Raw genomic sequence first — 15,706 nt, 5'->3', positions numbered from 1 at the left:
ATTTTCATTTCTTAAAGTCTGAGGTTTCAGATGTAGCTCCATGGGTACAGTGTTTGCCTAGCCTGCCCTGCGTAATCTCTAGCATCCCTTAAACTGGGCATGGGGACATCCACCTGTAACCATAGCACTCAGGAAATAAAGGCAGGAGGGTCAATAGCTCAATGTCATCTTTAGCTACATACTGAATTCAAGGCCACCCTTGAATATATAAGACTCTGTCTCAATAAAAATTTGAGAGTGTTCAAGAGATGGCTCAGTGTTTAAGAGATTCTGCACAATCATGAGAACCACACATTTCCCAGCACCCACATAACAAGCTGGGCATCCACACACACTCCTGTAACTCCAGCCTCAAGGAGGGCAGAGGCAGGAGGATTGCTGGGACTTGTGGATTTCCATCTGTCTTGTCAGGTTTACTGTAATTTTCTAGAAAGAATGCCCCACGCCCACTCATCATGGATACCATGCCTGGCATTAGAAACCAAGTCAACTACCCAAGTCTCCTGGCATCATGGATCTTGGAGGAGAACCTACAACCACCACTTTACTAAGACAGCATGATCTCTAACTATACTCTAAATATTTGTCCTTATCGCCACAGTAAGTGTAGCTCTATCCTGCTTCAAAGAAACTTCTTGCTGCAGCCGATGGAGAGCGTTACAGAAAACTACAACCAATCAAAATGCAGAGCTGTGGAGGCCAGTTCCAACTGGTACATCTACACCACAACTCCTGCACCTAAGGCTCAGGGATCACTGGAGAAGAAGGTGTGGAAAGGAAGGTGAAGGCATGGAAAGATTATCTGAGGAACAATCTTTCCTCAGGAGGAAGCTCCAGAGAGAGGAGCAAAGAGTGTGCTATGAGGTTGTACCACCAAGAAATGTGAGGAGCCACACCCATGGCTGTCTAAATATGATCTGAACATAGACAACAACAGACATGCTTCTGTGGATGGGGGAGGGGAGCCCAGGAAACCTCAACCCTACCTGTTGCGGGGGGGGGGGGGGGGGGGCGGGGGGGGGAGCCTGCTCCCACCTTTTCCCCCAGGGTACTCTCGAGGAGTGAGGGATAAGAGATTTAGATAGAACTATAGAGGGGAGAGAGAGACAGAAACAAAGGATAGCCCCAGGAGGGGCTGAATCCTAATCCGCTGGCCCCTTCTGTCTCTTTAAAGGTCTTTTTAAAGGAATGCCAAGGGGAGGAGCAGAAGACCTCCCCCTAGCACAGCCAAGTGCAGACCATTCCAGACACCTGGCAACCACTCACGTGATCAGTTCATCCCTTTATGCGGCGGCCCTGCTGAGTAAGTAAGCTCAGGTCTCACTAGGAAACCTCCGTGGGCTCCCACACCTACCCAAAGAACTACAGGCTACAAGGAATGCTGAGAGCAGAAGAAATAGTCTTTCCTAGAGAAGAGCTCACCAATTCGTTTTTTATAATTGATTTATTTTTATTTTATATGCATTGATGTTTTGCCTGTGTGTATGTCTGTGTGAGGGTCTCCTGGAAGTGGAGTTACAGACAGTTGTGAGCTGCCATGTGGGTGCTGGGAATTGAACCCGGGTCCTCTGAAAAAGCAGTCAGTGCTCTTAACCACTAAACCATCTCTCCAGCCCCTGAGCTCACCAATTATTATCCAATATCAAATGGTCAGACCTGAAAATAAGCATGCAAGTAACATATAAACCGAGTCAGTCGTATATATGTATTTAGGAATATATATATTTCATATTTCAACAATTAAAGAAAAAAGAGGCCATAGATTTGAAAGAGGGTGTGAATGGCACATGGGAGGGTTTAGAGAAAGGAAAGGGAAGGGGGAAATAATGTAACTATATTAAACTCTCAAAAAATTTTTAAAGAATTAAGGACCAATTTAAAAAAAAAAAAAAAAAGAAAAAGAATGCCCCACAGAAATACCGTCCAGCAGGGGGAGCCTACGCAGAATTTTATAATGGTGCCAGCATTGGTAACATGATAGACAGCCTTGTTGAATAGCCCGCAGAGGTCCCGCCCATGCGCTCTGACATTCTGCATAACAGTGTGCATTCAGCACAGCATGGACTAAGAGAATAAAGCGGAAGACTGGGAGCCGAGGTAGCTTTGCTTCCGCCTGCCCTCTGTCCCTACTAGTTGAGTAAGTTAATTAACACTGAATCTCAGCCTCCCAGTCCCTTAAAAAAGGCAGCTGGGTGAGATAGTATTTCAAAACCTCCACAACCATGACCATCTCCAGTGTTCAAAGACCAACTAGCTCAGCCTCTAATGAGGGAATTGTGGCATTCCTTGCAAAAGACATCTGAATCCAACCTCAAAAATTGTCTAAAGCCCATTTCATTCTTTACAAAAAATGTTTAAAATATTCTTATCCTTTTTTCTTCTCTCTCTCTCTCTCTCTCTCTCTCTCTCTCTCTCTCTCTCTCTCTCTCTCTCTTACTTTTTCTTTTTAAAAATGAGACCGTACTCCTGAGGGAGAAGAAAGTTCTCAGTCCTCAGGGCTGACAGGTCCACACAAAGAGCTCCTAACTGCTGACCTTGGCGGGGTACTTTGTCCCGCCTTTTCCTGTTGTGATCCCTCTGAAGTCTTGTTTGCAGAATAAGGAGGAAAACACAGCCGTGTGCAAAGGCTGCTGTCACCTCTGAATGTACTCCGTCAGCACGCCGCCACTTCATCTTCTTTAGGCTCATCGACTGCTTGCAGAAGGACACCAGCGCCCACATCTGTCTCCTTGAGACAGGCGGAGAAACAAATCCTTTCTCCTGTCTCCAAAAGGGCTGACAAGCTTTTAGTGGTGTTTATCTTCACTGAAGGATGATAACCTTCAAAGTGAAAGTTGAAAGAGACTGATACAATTAAGCGCCGTAGTCTGCATTCCGAGGGTTTCTTTTAGAGTGTAAAAGACCAAAACTTGTTTTTTTTTCACTTGTTAACACTGATTTTTTTCTAGTTATATTTATATATTTTAAAAAACAAGTATATTGTGTTATTATTTTTGCAAAACAGAAATACTTTGGTAAACGTAAAATTCTTTTGAATGATTGTGCCTTCAGTATCTTACATCCTATCTGTCACTCCCCCCTATATTATCCACATTAGTTCTTTCTTGGTTGGTATTTTGTGACCTAGTATCAAGTCATATTCACACAGTCTTGAGATACCCCTGATAGCTGTCAAGTCTAAGGACTATGATTATTTACACTGGATTGACTCAAGGGAAAAAAAAAGCGTAAAACTGGTGTTCCACCATTAACTTATACATTAGGGTTCTCTTGTGACCTAGGTTGTGACCACCACCAAACCCAGCAACAGCTGGTAAAGTAACTTGTAAAGGCTCCAACTAAGCCCAGCAATTTGCTCCCTGGAGAAGGGCTGAGGCCTTGCAAACACCCCTAGAAAGGAGTCTGTGAAGGCACCCCACCCCACTCCCCCTGGGACTCCCTGTCTCTGCGAAGGTTACATTTCCTTGCAAGTGCTTAGCCATTCCTGGGCCAGGACTGAATCCTCAGATTACAGGGGTAAGATCCAAATGGTGTGTTGAAGGCGCCTTGACCCTGGACTGGTCGCTCTCTCCAGTTAGCTGAGTGCCAACCGAGGCTGAGTCAGCATCGCCCACAGCTGAGCTCTGTGCTTGTTCTGCATTCCCAAGCAAGGACAAAATAACCTTTTGGTAATCTGGCCCGCAGGCTGTGTTTAGCTACCCCGGCTTTGGCCTTGAAAGCATGACACAAGAATATCTCAAAGTTATACTATCTGGTGTTGGCTCGGAAGTTGAGATTGCATTCTTGGTGTGCTATCCTAGTAAAACACAAGTCCTCCTTGTCTTTTCATACCCTCTACACAGAGCGTGAAGGTCACTCTTTGCTCTGAATTTTTTTTTTACCCTTCCACCTATCAACCTCCAGAAAATAATCATCAAAACTTAGGGCTGTGCTAGGAAGCAATGTTTATTTTACTTGTTAAATTTACTTTAAATAATGTGAATTACAACTGCCTTTAAAATAGCATAATATGAAACATAATAAAGTCAGTGAAACTCCAGGGCTAGGTTTTAAGAAGCTTAGAATTGTAACATGGGGCCAGGCATAAAGGAACAATTTTGAATTTATTTTTAAAAATTATTTTATTATTAGTGTGTGTGTGTGTGTGTGTGTGTGTGTGTGTGTGTGTGTGTGTGTGTGTGTACTAGCATGAGCACACCATAGCGCATGTGTAGAGGTCAGAGGATAACCTGGGAAGTCAGTCCTCTCCTTCTACATGGCTTCTAGAGCTACCTAGGTTATCAGGTTTGCACAATATTCTAGTTAGGTTTCTGCTGCAGTGATAAAACCATGATGGAAAACAATTTGGGGGAGGGGGAGAGGGTTTATTTCAGCTGACAGGTTATAATCATTGAGAGGAGACTGGGCAGGAGCTCAAAGCAGGAATCTGGAGGCAGGAACTAAAGCTAAGATCATGGAAGGATGCTACTTACAGCCTTGCTGCCCCTGGCTTGCTAAGCTTTCTGTTTTATACGACTCAGAACCATCCACCTAAGAGCAGCACACCTCACTTCAGGCTAGGCCACCCTATATCAACTGTGTGGTGGTTTGAAAAAAAATGACCCCCAAAGGGACTGGCACTATGAGGAGGTGTGGCCTTGTAGGAGGAAGTGTGTCACTGTGGGGGCAGGCTTTGAGGTCTTTTTCTCTCAAGCTTCCATCAGTGTGACAGTCAGTTGACTTCCTGTGGCCTGCAAGGTGGAGCATTCTCAGCTCCAGCACCACATCTACCTGCATGCTGCCATGCTCCCCTTCATGATGATAATGACTGAACCTCTGAAACTGTAAGCAGAACATGCCCTACAGCCGTACCCATGGGCCAATCTGATGGAAGCAATTCTTCAGTTGAGGGCCCCTCTTCCCAAGTAACTCTAGCTTGTGTTAAGTGACAAAAACTGACCAATACACGTGACAAACACTTTTACTTGGCAAGTTGTCTCACTGGCCCCTGATTTAAACTTTGATGAAATGAAATGACTGTTGGTTTGGTAGGAGCAAAGTGGTCCACTGTACTCAAAAAGAAGATGCTTCTTTGAAGAACCCATGGGTTCACAGACTACAGACTGTGTAACAGAAATGGATAACTTGAAAAAAGAAAAAGATGATAAATTATATCTCTACAGGGCAACATAGTGATAAATTAAATAACTGTGTAAGTTATCTAATACATACTTGCTCCAGTGAAAATTTACTCCCCCCCCTCCCCCAAGGCTAGAACCATGGAGCTGATACCAGAGAAGAAAAAGGAGGTCCCTGCTGGGCCAGAAACCCTGAAGAAAAGGTGAAAGGATTTTGAAGAGTACAAGGGGAAGCACTGTGGAAGAAGCTTGCCCTGGAGACACTTCAGAAGGCAAGGAGGAAGCTTACCCGTGAAAAAGCAAAGCACTGTCACAAGGACTATAGGCAAGTGGACAGGACTGATACTCAAATGTCTAGGATGGCAAGAAAAGCTAGAAACATCCATGTATATGCAGAACCGAAACTGGCGCTTGTCATCAGAACCTGAGTTATCAATGGTGTCAGCCCAAAGGTCTGCACCGTATTGCAGCTTCTCCATCTGCATCAGATCTTCAAGGGTACCTTTGTTAAGCTCAACAAGGCTTCAATTAACATGCTGAAGATTGTGGAACCACAAATTGCATGGGAGTACCCCAACCTGAAGTAGGTAAATGGACTAATCTACAAGCCTAGGTACGGTAAAGTCAGCAAAAAGCAAATTGCCTTGACAGATAATACACAATCTCTTGGTAAATATGGCAATGTCTGCATGGAGGATCTAATTCCAACTGTACAGTTGGAAAACACCTCAAGGAAGTGAATAACTTCCTGCAGCACAAATTATCTTCTCCATGAGGTGGAATGAAAAAAAAAAAAACTCATTTTGTGGATGATGGAGATGCTGGCAATGAGGAAGACCAGATAAATAGGCGTGTGTGTGTGTGTGTGTGTGTGTGTGTGTGTGTGTGTGTGTGTGTGAACTAAGGTGTCCCTGTGGTGTTTTTGTAATCTGATCTGTTAATAAATAGTAACAGCTTGGAAAATTGAAAAGAAAATAAAAACGACTCTCCTTTTTTAAAATCATTAAGACTAGCCCATGACTACTGCAGCGAGGATTAAAGAGGCAGTACACATCACTTGTCTAAGTCCACGGTGCACAGACCAGATAAGGCCTTGTTGAGTGCATCACGGAAACTATGAAGAAGACTTTCTGCCTGGAAGATGAATGCCTGCTCTACTGTGACGAAGCCCTGAATGCTATGGAAAACTCTCATGGATATCAACATTCCATCTCACTGACAAGGCCAAGCTCAGCACAGTCTCCAGTTTGACCATCCAACATACCATCCAACCTGGAACACCTGAAGAGCGAAGCATTGCCCATATTCCTCGGCTGAATCAAGCCGACACCTTTACCAACCTCGGTGGTCCATTGTGAAGATGACACTAGACTAAATTTGCAAGCACAGGATGGAGACTAGGTTCCACTCCCTCCTGTTCACCAAGCTGCTGTCGCGTCATCTGGGACGCTGTGAAGCTACTGCTTGTTCATTATCCCCCGTTTCGCATTGGCTTCCGTCTCTCTTGTTTGGGCTGGATGAGCGAGAGTCTCCCCAGAACTGGGTCACATCTTCATTCTAATTACCTCGTGGAATCCCTACATCAAATGAACGACAAATCTGAAACATTGTGAGGTGGATTAATGCTTATCAATGCAAAGCGTGAAGCAGAGCAGAAATCTGACTACCTGGGCCTAGCCGTTATTTAAACCGCCTCTCAGAAGCAAGAGGTGAGCAGGGAGTATTTTTGGAGAAAATGTAGGCATGGCCTTGTGGCCAGCCTACCTGGCACACTGCACTTCTAAATAAGAAGCATGGCACACCATGCCCCAGAAGTCCTACCACCGAATTCTGAAGTAACTGGTAGCTGGCCTGCAGATGAGTCTGCTCTCTCTGTGTCTAATTTAATGTGCTTCTTCCGCATAGAGACCCTGGTGGTATGAGTGCCCAGTCCGAGGTAACGTGCTAACCAACCACAGTCGATAGGCTTCTACTTAGAAGTGGTTGCTGCTCACATGCAATGAAACAGAAGGTGTTCTCTGAAACCATCTCCAGAGTGGGTTATCTCCATGCCCTTTACCAACCCACAGGCATTGCTGTCTACAGCTCAGGAGGAGGGAAAAGAGAAGAAAAAAGGAGGAGGAGGGAGAGGAGGAGGAGGACAATGATAAGGATGGGGAGGAGGGGTGGAGAGGGAGGAACAGCAGCATGTGGGCCTTGAGTGCCCGGAACTCATTAAACATGTATTTATCAAGCACACAGCTTCTTCCCTCTAAGAGGTTATAACTCCAAATCATAGCTTAGAGATGTACAAGGTCAAATTGCTACTGGCATCAACCCCAGAAGATTTCAATAAACCCTGGTCCATCAGCCAGTGGGGTGATTTCCTCTGATACGACACAGACCAGAAAGGCCCTATCTGTGGCTGGAATCTCCAGCGTCAGACGAAGGGAGCAATAGTCTTCACAGCCCTACACGCCATGCCGTGCACCATCCTCTTCCCTGTAAGCCCTTTCCTTCGGTTCCTACTCCAGCAGTATTTAAAGAAAGAAACATCTATTTACTTCCCTTTGGTCAGAAGGAAAAATGCATTTTGTTTGGTCTGAAGGAAGTTTGGAACTATCCCTGGCAAAATGATACATTTTAAAATAACATAAAAGACAGCGGATCAGGATTGCACGTCCTCCTGATATGCATAGCTCCGTGGTCTTTAATTGCTTCCACAGGCGGAGCCTAGGATTGGAAAACTCTATAGCAGTTGCGTGATGTCGCTTTACATAAAGGGATCAGACGGAAAGCCATCTCTTCGCTCTGCCCTGCGCTCTTTCCTCTGTAAGTTTGCCCTTCTTTAGGCTAGCTTTAATTCCCTGCCAGAAAGAGAAGAATCCTGCCCTCTTTTCTTCCTCTCCGCCAAATTCTTATTGATCAGTGGGTAATGATTTAGGAAGAGCTTGATGAGAACGCCGTCTGGGCCTTCAATGTCAAGATCAAGGAAGGCTTCTAAAGAGACGCCTTTCATCTTTTCCTAAGTCACTGCCTTAGGTAATCAGCTCGTGTCCAGAGGCAATGAGTCCCCCAGATGAGGTGCCGTGACTCAGGGAACTCTGGCCCGAGTTTTGTCAGCTCATTAAGGATATGGCCTGCCACAAGTGACTTTTGAACACACTAAGTAGGAAGAATCAAATGGTTTCTGTAGCGACAGGGTCAACTGGATCAGAGCCTCAGCCTGGAAATAAATCAGAGTCTGAAGAGGTAAACAACAAAAGAGACTGAAGACACATTGGTTACAGACCTGGGGCTTTCATCTGTCAGCCACAAGCTGCCAACCCTCCTTTACAAACTCAGGCGGTGTTTGTGAGGTGGTGTCTTTCACAACGTGGCTTCTCGCCCATCTCTCTCGGTCTGTGAGCTCTTGAAGAGTTAGGACCTGATCGTGCATATTTTTATTCCATAGTTTGCAGCACATTCTCTTTCATATAGCAGGTGTTTGATGTGTGAAGAAATAAAAGAGGAAAGGAACAAAAACTCCATGTCCTGTCTCCCAGAAACATTTATAACGAGGCCCTTTTGCTGTTCAGATTTCATAAAACCACAATAGAAAACACACCACAATCGTGGGGGATAGCAACATTGGCAGATGGTGTAGGGGGTGATAGGGATAAGAATGACTTTTGTTTAGGGACTACAGTGTCCCGGTTTTCATGTATCACCTCATCTAATCCTTACGATGATCTCATGTACGGACTGTTCATATTATTTCTTTTTTAATGTGTCAAATAAAGAAATCAGGGCTCTGAAAGCTGAACTTATTCAAAAGCCAGGTGGCTAATCACTAACCAACCTGGAATTAAAAGCACCAATTCCAAGGCATGCTTTTCTTCATTTGATCAGTCTGTTTACCATGGGCAAATATACCTTTCTACAGTCAGTTTCACCGTATTTGGTCAACAAGTGTTTCTATCAATCTGGTACCACCAGCATAAAAGACTCTTCTCCATGGTCACATTTTTTATTTTAATCTGGAAATGTCTTTTACCACAAAGATATAATAGTTGGAAACAAATACACTCTATTGGCTGAAATTACAAGGGAAGCAGTGTGTGTGTGTGTGTGTGTGTGTGTGTGTGTGTGTGTGTGTGTGTGTTTACACAAGTTTTGTTTTTGTTTGTTTGTTTGTTTGTTTGTTTGTTTTGTTTTGAGATGGACTCTCTCTCTGTAGCCCACACTGATCTGCAACCCACTGTATAAATCAGGATAGCCTCAAATTTATGGCAATCCTCCTGTCCCAGCTTCCCAAGTCCTAACACTACAGGCATAAGCCACCAAGCTGTCTTAGTTAGGGTTTCTATTGCTGTGAAGGGACACCATGACCACAGCAACTCTTATAAAGGAAAATATTTCATTGATGGCTTACAGTTCAGAGGTTCAGTCCATTATCATCATGGTGGGGCATGACAGCATGAAGGCAGACATGGTGCTGGAGAAGGAGCTGAGAGTTTTGCATCTTGCAGGCAACAGGAAGTGGTCTATCTCACTGGGCATGGCTTGAGCATACATGAGACCTCAAAGCGTGCCTCCACAGTGGCACATTTCCTCCAAAAGGACCACACCTACTCCAACAAAGCCACACCTCCAAATCGTGCCACTCCCTTTGAGGGCCATTTTCTTTGAAACCTCCACACACGCCCAGCTCTTATTAAATATATCCAGCAATCGTTTTCAAGACACTGAGCATTAGTCAGTAAGACAACGTGACCCCCAAAGAGTTGGCAAACAAACACCAGGAGCTCCTGGGAGGCTTCAGCTTCCTGCTCTGAGAGAAAGTGTCCAGATACCACTCGGAGAATGACTTGAGTTGAATACACAGAACTGATTATCCAAGGAGACCCACAGCAGCTGTAAATTGTCGCAGAAATCCAGAGAGGAGAGGACTCGGCAGACAGAGAACATAGCAGATCTGTAGGGGGTGCTAATTATTTAGCAGAGTCCTGATCAATAGAGGCCTTTGAGGGAATGTATCCATGAGGATACTAATGAATAAATAAAATCATGTTCATTGTAAGTTACTGGTGGTGGCTTTTGTGCCAAAAGCACTCCAGTGAACACGGTGGATATTCCCAAAACCTCTGAACGTTCTGTAAGAAGCTTAGGTGAGTTTAAGCGCAGGACTTCTGTGCTGAGGGAAGTGGCATTATGACAGGAAGAAGTCTCTGTGGTAGTCTACGTTGATTTTCTATAAAAGGTGTAAAACTGCAGATAAGATTGTTCAAGGCTTGAGTGTGGTGCAGGGAAGCCCAGGTTCCGTTCCCAGAACTCACATGGTGGCTGCTAACAATCTGTGTAAGTCCAGTTCCAGGGAATCCAGCACCTTCTCCTGGCCTCCAACGGCACCAGGCATGCCAATGTTACACATACATACATGAAATCAAAACACTCAGCACATGAAAGAAAAATTAAAAAAAAAAATTTTAAACTAAATATATAAATTGAGATTACATAACTAATTTTTTGAGGCTCTAGAGCATTCAGCATTTCCCTCTGCAGAATTATTTTTAAAAAAGAACCATGGCTGAAATTTAATAATAATGAGTCATCAGTGAATTAGGGAGCATGGCTTTCCTTTTTTCACTGAATTTACAGACTGCCCACGCTGAGAAGGAAACCCAGAAGCCCTGAGGAAGAAAACTGCACCTCAGCTTTTCCACGCCAACATACGAGGACTAGTGGACCACTGGTGTCATTGTCAATACAGACCGAGATCCGATCAGCTGATCTGCTTGAGTTCCTGGAGCAGCGAAGGACTGAGTGGCTTCGGGATCAACTACAGTGACTCACGCCCTAGACGGCCCCAGGTGGAGACAAAAGGCAGGTTTAAAAAAAAAATCTCTAGTTTTTAAAATTACCTGGAGAAAATAAAACTATTGGGGAAAATAAAATAATACTTGCTATCACCTTTTGTACAGTTCAGATCAAATCCAGAAGCCTATATACAGAAAATTAAACAAAACACCATAATCAGTTCTATTTACTTTCCATCACTCTCATTCATTTCGCTTTTTCTATGACACGATTTTCATTCTGTTCTTCCATTAATATATGTCTCGGCGTTGATCTCCTCTGCCTCTTTCGTTTCTCCTTCTGAGAAATGTTGTCTCTATGTATTCCCAGGCTGTTCTTGAGCTCACAACAACCTTCCTGCCTCAACCTCCCAGGTAAAGTGCTGTCCTGGGCAGTGGAGAGAAAAACAAGTTTTCAGAACAGGAATTACCTCTTTCCCTATAGACCTAATAATCCTAAGCTCTTAGTACTGGTTTTATGGGCTTTATTTTCTAAGAGAGGGAGAGGGAGAGGGACAGAGACAGAAAAACAGACAGAGAGAGAGACAGAGAGAGACACACACTATATATATGGATATATATGGAGAGAGAGAGAGAGAGAGAGAGAGAGAGAGAGAGAGAGAGAGAGAGAGAGACTGTGTTCCTCAAACTGCTCTTAAATTCCTGACCACAAAAAATAATGTTGCTATGAGGACTGGCATCAGGTTTATAATATTTTATCTATCATCGTACTAGCTATGACCCAGGTCTTGTTCTAGTGCTTACCACATTCATAGGTCTCAAACAACTTTTGCTTATGATGGGTCTCCTCAAAGTAATGCACTATTGGATGGAGCAGAGTCCAACACAGCCATGCCTTTGTTTCCCCCGTTTCTATCCTTCATGCTCTCGCTAGTCTTCATTTTATTTTACAAATGTTATAAACCCCACAATGCATTGTTATTATTCTTGGTTGAACAGTCAACTATCTTTTAAATGATAGAACTAATAAGAAAAAATTGTTTTCTGTATTTAATCTTATGTGCTTTTCAGGGGGTTCAAAAGAAAGAAAAGGAAGGAAGAAAATGAAAATGAATCACAGAACAGGTAGAACATCTCTAAGGGGTTTGTTATGGGGTGTCAGTTTATGCAACTATGGAGGCTGGGAAGTCCCATAATTTGCCATCTGCAAACTAGAGACCCAGGACAGCCAGTGTTTAACTTCAACACGAACCCAAAGGCTGGAACACTAAAGGCATCAATCACGGTCTGCGTGCTGAGAAGGTGAGATGAGATGCACTATTTCTGTCAGGCAAGCAGGAAGCCAATGAGAAGAGTTCTCTCTTTCTTTTTTTCTCTGCTCAACCCTCAACAGACAGCAAGATGCCCACCCGCACTGGGGAGAGCCATCTAATGGCTGAGTCAGTGGATTTCAATGTTCATCTCATTTGGAAACACCCTCACTGGCATAGCCAGAAGTGACATTTAATCAGGGTACCTCACTGATAGTCAGGTTGCTAGTTACATGCCTGCTATCATAGTGGGTGCTCTTCACAAGTCTGCAGTTTCCAGCTGCGGTCATCTGCCTGAAGGGCTTCTCGCATCTCCTTCAGTCTAGCTTCACTATTGATGAACCTTTCAGTACCGTGTATCTAAAAAAGTGCTTATTTCAACTTTGTGAAAGACATTTCCACTAAGGATACAATTCTAGGTTTAAGATTTTAAACACATTTTCCCAGTTTTCTGGGTCACGTTCCTATTGAGGAAAAACTGGGTATGTTTCATCATTGTTTTTCTCTTCATAATTTGTTTTTTCTCCTCTATATTTTAAGATTAATAATAATTATTACTGTTGACGTTTCGAGACAGGTTCTTCCTATGTAGTCCAGGTTTGCTTCGAATTTGTAATCCTTCTGCCTCTGCATCACTAGCACTGGGCTTGCAGACTTGTGCTGCCTGACCTGATGTCTGACAGCCTTTAAGAATTGTCTTCATCACTGGGCGGTGGTGGCACGCGCCTTTAATCCCAGCACTTGGGAGGCAGAGGCAGGCGGATCTCTGTGAGTTCGAGGCCACCCTGGACTACAGAGTGAGTTCCAGGAAAGGTGCAAAGCTACACAGAGAAACCCTGTTTTGAAAAACCAAAATAAATAAATAGATAGATAGATAGATAGATAGATAGATAGATAGATAGATAGATAGATAAAACCAAATTGTCTTCATCACTGGCTTCGAGCGATCTCATTATGACATCTTGCTATGGCTTACATTACGTTTCTTATAAATCTGAGGGGGTTTTTTCCTCTTATCATTTTATCAGTTTTGATAAATTTACTCATTATCTCCTTTAGAATTTTTTTCTCAAATCCTTATTCCAGGCCCAGCTTCTGAAACAGTGGGTTGTGAGTCCATATGGGACAATGTGACTGAGTCTGCGCTTATGAAAATTTAGCAGTAGTAAAAGACTGCTGAACATAGAATGACCTAAACTTAATTCAAAATGAAGCATGCAACAGACTTGAGGTGCTTCTGGCTGCACTTGCCCGTGTTGCACCGTGGGACTTCACTGCAGCCTTGACTTGAACACATAACACGCACACTTTGCACTGCATACGCCTTACACTACACAAACCCAAAGAACAGAGCCTGAAACAGCTCAGCTTGCGTCCAAGACTACTGTATGCTATGAACTGCAAGAACTTATGGGACACAGTTTTCTGCTCTTAAAGAAACAAAATCGTTTTCGGCATGCCTGTGCTTTATACCTGTTCATGTGTTTTTGTGCTCAGTAGAAGTGAGTGTGTAAGTATGTGTGAGGGTATACGTTTGTAGGACAAAGGTCTACGTCAGTGTCTTCCTTAGTCACTTTCTACCTTATTTTTGTGAGTCAAGATCTCTCACAGAACATTGAACTCGCTGGTTCAGCTAGACCAGCTGTCCAGTGAGCTCAGATGCCTTAATTGTGTTTCTTTTTCTGTGATGAAACACCATGACAAAGGCAACTTAGAGAAGAACGTTTATTTGGGGCTCATAGTTCCAGAGGGATAAGAGTCCATGACGGCAGAGTGAAGGTAGCAAGCTACGGGCAGCTGTAGCAGCTGCTGAGACCTCACCTCTCAACCCCAAGCAGGAAGCAGAGAGAACTACCTCCATATGGTACAAGTCCTCTGCAACCTCAAAGCCTATATCCCCAGTGAGACACTTCCTCCAGTGAGGCCTCACCTCCTAATCCTCCACAAACAAGGCTACCAACTGGGGACCAAGTATTCAAATGCCCAAGACCAACGGAGGACGTCTCCTTCAAACTACCATACCAGAGAGACGTAAACTAGGCAAGTTGATACTGATGAAAAGTAGAACAGAGGTTACCAGGGGGTGGGAAGAAAAGGCACATGCCCTTCCCTCCCAGTCTTTCACGTAGGCACTGGGGATCTCACCTCAGAGCCTCATGTTTGCACTGCGAAGCTCTCAGATAACCAAGCCATCCCCCAGCTCCAACAAAGACTTTCCTGCCATCATTCCTCAGCATGTAAGCAGCAAACTGGCCTGCCATTAGATAGAATTCGGTTCGAATATTTGATTTTTTAAATTGCAATTTGAGTCGCTGACAGACTTGTTACATAAAAAAAAAAAAAAAAAAAAAAAATGTTAAATGGGGGTCAGTGAGATGGCTCGGCCACTAAGGACATAGCAGCCTAGCCAAAAATCTGAATTTGATGCCCAGGACCCACACAGTAGAGAGAGGAAATGACCTCCAGAAAGTCCTCTGATGTCCACACATGTATCACGGCACCCTACATGTGTGCATGTGCACGAACCCACACACATTCACACGAAATGAGAGTTGATTTTCAAAAAGGTCATTAGATGAACTTCAGCCTGATACGGCAGGACAGAATTTCTAACAGTTTCTATAGTACCACCAGCATTTTGTGTGACCTACCAGTGTAAAGCTTTATTGATGAGTAGGATTTCTATCCCGCCATATCAAACATAGAGTTAAGACTGAATCCCTTATGTGAATATAAAGAATACCCATCTCACTAGTATGGAAATGTGTTTTCATATCTAATAAATGACAAATTTACATGTATAGTAAAAATCTCCTTAACACAGATTTCTTTGTGAGTTGGTCCCACAGATGACTGAGGTGCAGACCTCTGCACACCTACAAACCTGGTGTTGCATAACAGAAGCTCCCCAGGTGAAAGGGGTTGGGAGCAGAGAACGTCTGAGAATCCTTGATTTCAGGGCCTCCAACTGCGTGTCTTCCGGGTTCCCCGAAGCGATCTCCTTATTCACATATCCTATTTTATTTTATTTGTAAAAACTTTTTTCTCCTGCTCATTTTGAACAGTTTCAAGTGTTATGCCCCCAAGTTCACTAAGGAGTTTTTCTTTGGTGATGCCTGATCTGCCTGTAACTTCATCCACTGTATCTTATATTTCTGGTAGTGTCAATTCCGTCTCTCAAAGCCTGATTTGGGGTGTGTGTGTGTGTGTGTGTGTGTGTGTGTGTGTGTGTGTGTGTTAGTTCTGAGTTAGTGTTATTTGATCAAATTGGTTCTCTGTAATAAATCATTTTTCTGCTCTTTTGACTGCCTGCTTCCTTCCCTTTTTCTCTCCCCCAACCCCTGTCTTGTTAGACACAGGGTCTCACTCTGTAACCCAGGCTGGCCTGGATCTCACTATGTAGTCCAAGATGGTAATCCACCTGCTTCAGCCTCCAAGACACCCGCACTTAAACAATAATGAAAAAAATAAATAAGAAAACTTTAAAAGTAAAGATGTGAAA

The 15,706-nt window shown here is 43.7% G+C and overlaps 1 pseudogene; it reads left to right on the top strand.

Moving 5' to 3' along the window:
• The first annotated feature begins 5,258 nt into the window (after nt 1-5,258).
• LOC131923200 (large ribosomal subunit protein uL30-like) lies at nt 5,259-8,100 on the top strand (annotated as a pseudogene).
• Nucleotides 8,101-15,706: the final 7,606 nt, after the last annotated feature.

Source organism: Peromyscus eremicus, chromosome 13, assembly GCF_949786415.1.
Source record: "Peromyscus eremicus chromosome 13, PerEre_H2_v1, whole genome shotgun sequence".
Classification (NCBI taxonomy): Eukaryota; Metazoa; Chordata; class Mammalia; order Rodentia; family Cricetidae; genus Peromyscus; species Peromyscus eremicus.
This window is presented reverse-complemented; position numbering and strand designations above follow the sequence as displayed.